We start from the raw sequence: 5,642 nt of genomic DNA, 5'->3' as shown, positions 1-5,642 counted from the left end.
TTAAGCCTTTCTACGAAGATGGCGCCGAAAGCGAAGAAGGAAGCCCCTGCCCCTCCCAAAACTGAAGCCAAAGCAAAGGCATTGAAGGCCAAGAAGGCAGTCCTGAAGGGCGTCCACAGCCAAAAAAATAAAAAAAGATCCGCACGTCACCCACGTTCCGGCGGCCTAAGACGCTGAGACTCTGACGGCAGCCCAAATACCCCTGGAAGAGCGCTCCCAGGAGAAACAATCTTGACCACTATGCCATCATCAAATTTCCCCTGACCACTGAGTCAGCTATGAAGAAGATAGAAGATAACAACACACTTGTGTTCATTGTGGATGTCAAGGCCAATAAGCACCAAATTAAACAAGCTGTAAAGAAGCTCTATGACATTGATGTGGCTAAAATCAACACTTTGATTAGGCCTGATGGAGAGAAGAAGGCCTATGTTCGATTTGCTCCTGATTATGATGCTTTGGATGATGCCAACAAAATTGGAATCATCTAAACTGAGTCCAGCGGGCTAATTCTAAATGTAATAAATTTTTCTCACAAAAAAAGAAAAATTAAAAAAAAACCCATTGTTCCTGAATACTGCACAGTATTCCATTGAGTGAATGTACTATAATTTCTCAATCCATTCAGTTGTGGTTGGACATTTGAACTGTTTTCATGTTCTTGCAATGGTGAATAACACTGCTGTGAACACCGATGTACAAGTCTTCATTTGTACCTCAGTCTAATTTCCTTAGGTTATATTCCTTGTAGTAGAATAGCTGGGTCATACGGATTGTCTATGTTCAGCATTTTGAGGAAACACCAAACTGCCTTCCAGAGTGGTTGTATCATTTTACAATCCCAGCAGCGGTGGATGAGAATTCCCACCTCTTCACATCCTCTCCAACACTTATTGCTTGCTGCCTTACTAAATGTTGCCACTGCTAGTGGGATGAGATGGTATCTCATTGTAGTTTTGATTTGCTTATCTCTTGCCAGTGATTTTGAGCATTTATTCATGTGTCTGTTGGCCATCCAAATATCTTCCTCTGTGAAAAGTCTTTCCATGTCTTTTTGCTCACTTTGTAATTGGGTGTTCAGTATATTCTTCTGGACGTCCAGGAGTATTCCGTAAACTGCTATGAGATCCTTATCTGAGATGGCATTGCCAAATATTTTTCCCAATTGGGAGGTTTTCTTTTCACCCTATTGGAAAAAGGTTTTGAGACACACAGGGATTTAGTCTTTAGAAGCTCCCATTCATCCGTTTTACCCTCTCTAGACTGTGCATTTCTGACTGTATTTGTCAGTCTCTTTATGCTATAGACTCAGCCTATTAATTAGGCTTAGTCCCTTTCTATCGCTTATGAACTTTATGCTTTCGAGTTTTATTCCCAGGCCTCTGATCCACCTTGAGTTGATTTTTGTGTATGGAGTGAGATGTGGATCCTCTTTCGGCTTTCTGCAGGTAGCAGTCCAGTTGTTTTGGTTTGTCTGGGTTTTTTTAAGTAACTTTTTTTAAAATTTTAACTGTGATTTTAATGACAGCTTACAGAAAAGTCAGATTTTCATTCATTCATCGATTCACATTTTCCAACCCTCCAGTTCACTTTCTTTTTTTGATCAAATGGTATTTCTATTTTCAACTTTTTGAGAAAGTACCAGACTGCCTTCCATAGTGGTTGCACCATGTTACACTCCCACCACCAGTGCATAAGGGTTTCAATCTCTCCACAATCTCACCAGATTTGTTGTTTGCTGCTCTGCTGAACTTTGCTATTGTTGCTGGGATGAAATGGTATCTCATAACTGTTTTTATCTGCAACACTATGATAGCTAGGTATTTTGAACATTTCTTTCTTGTACTTTATTTTTCTTACTAGTTTATTTACAAAATTCTAATACAAATTCTAACAAATTCTTTCCATTTCCCTCAGACCACACATCAAATTATAGAATCCAATGATTAATCCCCTCTTCTCCCTGTATATCCACATCCCTCTGCTTCCAGCCTCTCCCACTCCTCTTGAATCCTTATACTCATTCTACAGTAATGGTCTTATACAATATTTATCCTTGTGGGGCTGAGTTAGTTCACTCAGCATAATGCTCTCCAGTACCTCCCAAGCTTTAGGTAATGATTTACAAAGTTATTGCTCCTGCATGCATAGTATGTACCATTATTTCTCCACCCATTCGTTTGTGGTTGGACATTTGGGCTGTTTCCATGTTCTTGCGATGGTGAATAATGCTGCTATGACCCCATTACAAAAGGGCAAAAGACATGAAAAGAATTTTCACAGAGGAAGATATTTGAATGGCAAACAGACACATGAAAAAATGCTCCAAATCATTGGCAATAAGAAATATGAAAATCAAAACCACAATGAGGTAACATCTCACTCCAGTAAGAGCGGCAAAGTTTAACAGGGCAGCAAGTAATAGATGTTGGAGAGGATGTGGAGAGAAAGGAACTCTTACACATTGTTGGTGGGACTGTAAAATGGTGCAACCATTCTGGAAGGCAGTTTGGCACTTCCTTAAAAAGCTGAACATAGAAATTCCATATGACCCAGCTATTCCACTACTTGGAATACATCCTGAGAATATGAGAACTGAGGCACAAACTGAACATTTCTTTATCTGTTTGTCATCTGAATGTCTTCTTTAGTGAACTGTGTAAATTTTGTGACTGGGTTTTTTACATTTTTCTTGTTGAGTGGCTGAAGTATTCTATAAATTTTAGATACAAGTCCCTTACCAGATATGTCACTACCAAATTTTTTCCCCAACCTGTCGATTTCTTTTTTTAATCCTGTCGAAGATGGCATAGGAATTTGATTCTTAGAATGTCTCATTTATCTATGTTGTTCTCTCCTGGTTGCAGGTTTTTCCTTATACTTGGAAGACTGTTTATACTGTGGATTAGGACATCTAGAGTTCTTCCAAGCTTTTTTTCTGATAAAGTTTATAGTCCTTTGTTTTATGCCTAGGTCTTTAATCCATCTTGAGTTAGTATTTGTGTATGGTGTGAGGAGCAGTCTTGCTTTAGTTTTCTACAGATGGTTTTCCAACTTTGCCAACACCATTTGTTAAAGCTGCTTTCATTTCTCCACTTACCTGATTTTGTCTACTTGTAAAAAATCCATTTTATGGGTTCTCAATACTATTCCATTGATCTACGTATCTGTCACTGTACCAGTAGCACTTTGTCTTGACCACCAACACTTTGTAGGAGGATTTGAAATCTGGGAGTGTGATGCCTCCCACCTTGTTTTTCTTTTTCAAGAGGGCTTTACTTATTTGGGGTCATTTTGCATTTCAGATAAAATTGGAAATTGCCTTTTCCATCTTGTTGAAGAATGGAATTGGTATGTGTATTGAGATTGCATTGCATTTCTAGATTGCCTTTGGTAGAATTGTCATTTTCATGATATTGAGTCTTCCTATCCATGAACATAGTATATTCTTCCATTTCTCCAGATTTCTTTTAACTTCTTGAAGTAATATTGTAACTTTCTTTGTACATGTATTTTGTGTCTCTACTTAGATTTGCTCCCAAGTATATAATCTGTGATTAGCAATCATGATGGGCATTGTTTTTCTTAGCTCCTTTTCTGTATTCTCCTTGTCACTGTAGAAAAATGCAACTGAGTTTTGTATGCTGATCTTGTATCCTGCCACTTTGTTGAACTGGTTGACTATGTCCAGTAGTTTTCTCACTGAGTCTTTAGGGTTTTCTAAGTATACTATTATATCATCTGCATATAGAGACAATTTTAACTCCTCTTTGCCAATTTGGGTATCTCTTACTTCTTATTCTCGCTTTATTGCTATTGCTAAGCCTTCCAGTACAAAACTGAATAAGAGAGGTGATAATGGGCATCCTTGTCTAGTTCTGTTCTTGAAGGGAACACCTTTAGTCATTCTCCATTGAGAATGATGTTAGCTCTTGCATATATACGTTGAGGAAATTCCCATCTATTCCTATTTTGTTGAGTGTTTTAATCAGGAAAGGGTGTTGGATTTTGTCAAAGGCCTTTTCTGCATCAATATATAGGCTTATTCTTTGTTTTGTTACTGTGATGAATCACACGGCTTGATTTTCTTATAGTGAACCATCCTTGCATACCTGTTATGAATCCCACTTGGTCATGGTAAATAGTTTTTTATGTACTGCTGGATTCTATTGGCCAGGATTTTACTAAGGATTCTTGCATCTATGTTCACGAGTTGTTGTTGTTATGTGCCGTCGAGTCGCTTGCGACTCATAGCGACCCTATGTACAACAGCCCTAAACTCCGCTCTGTCCTGTGCCAATCGCACTGTCTCTGACACTCCCATCCCTATTATCCCAGTCACTGAATCAATCCACCTCATAGGGGGCCTTCCCCTCCTGCACTGTCCCTCCACCCTCCCTAGCACGATGTCCTTCTCCAAGGACCGGTCTCTCCTCACAACATGTCCAAAGTATGTTAGACGGAGCCGCAGAATCCTTGCCTCCAAGGAGCCACCCGGTTTAACCCTTTCCAGAACAAATCTGTTTGTTTTCCTAGCAGTCTATGGTATTCTCAATACTCTTCTCCAGCACCACAGCTCAAAGGCATCAATTCTCCTTCTATCCTCCTTGGTCACTGTCCAACTCTCTGATGCATAACAAGTGATTGCGAAGACCATGGCCTGTATCAGACGCACCTTGGTCTCCAGAGAGACACCACTGCTCTTCAGTACTTTGGAGAGGTCCCTAACCGCAGACTTTCCCATGGCAATGCGCCTTTTAATTTCCTGGCTGCTGGTGCCAAGACTGTTGACTGTGGAGCCAAGCAAACTAAAGCTGTGAACAATCTCAATCTCTTCACCATCCATCCTGATGCTGCCAATTGGTCCAGTGGTGAGAATCCTTGTCTTCTTGACATTGAGCCTCAATCCATATTGGAGGCTGCAGTCCTTGACCCTCTGCAGCAGGTGCTTCAGGTCCTCTTCAGTTTCAGCAAGCAGGGTTGTGTCATCTGCATAACACAAATTGTTGATAAATCGTCCACCAATCTTGACCCCACATTTCTCCTCATAGAGCCCAGCCTCCTGGATAATCTGTTCTGCATATAGGTTGAAAAGGTATGGAGATAGGATGCATCCCTGGCATACGCCCTTCCCAATTTTGAACCATGCAGTGTTCCCTTGCTCTGTTCTGACGACTGCCTCCTGGTCCAAGTATAGGTTTCGCATTAGCACGATTAAATGTTCTGGGATTCCCATTCTTCTGAGAGTCAGCCACAGTTTGTTATGATCCACACAGTCAAATGCCTTTGCATAGTCAATGAAACACAGATAGACATTCTTCTGGTATTCTCTGCTTTCAGCTAAGATCCATCTAACATCAGCTACAATATCCCTATGTTCATGAGAGATACTGGTATATACTTTTCTCTTTTGGTGGTGTCTTTACTTGGCTTTGGTATCAAGGATATGTTTGCTTCATAGAATGAGTCTGGGAGAATTCCATCCTTTTCTATTTTCTAAAATAGTTTATGTAGAACTGGTGACAGTTTTTCTCTGAATGTTTGATAAAATTCACTAGTACTCCAGGACTTTCTGTGTTGTTGTTGGAAGTTGTTTTATTGCCTGTTTTCTTCTTTTGTAATGGTTCTGTTCAGGTGTTCTA

Source organism: Elephantulus edwardii, unplaced genomic scaffold, assembly GCF_000299155.1.
Source record: "Elephantulus edwardii isolate Elephantulus edwardi_28Jun2011 unplaced genomic scaffold, EleEdw1.0 scaffold00062, whole genome shotgun sequence".
Classification (NCBI taxonomy): Eukaryota; Metazoa; Chordata; class Mammalia; order Macroscelidea; family Macroscelididae; genus Elephantulus; species Elephantulus edwardii.
This window is presented reverse-complemented; position numbering follows the sequence as displayed.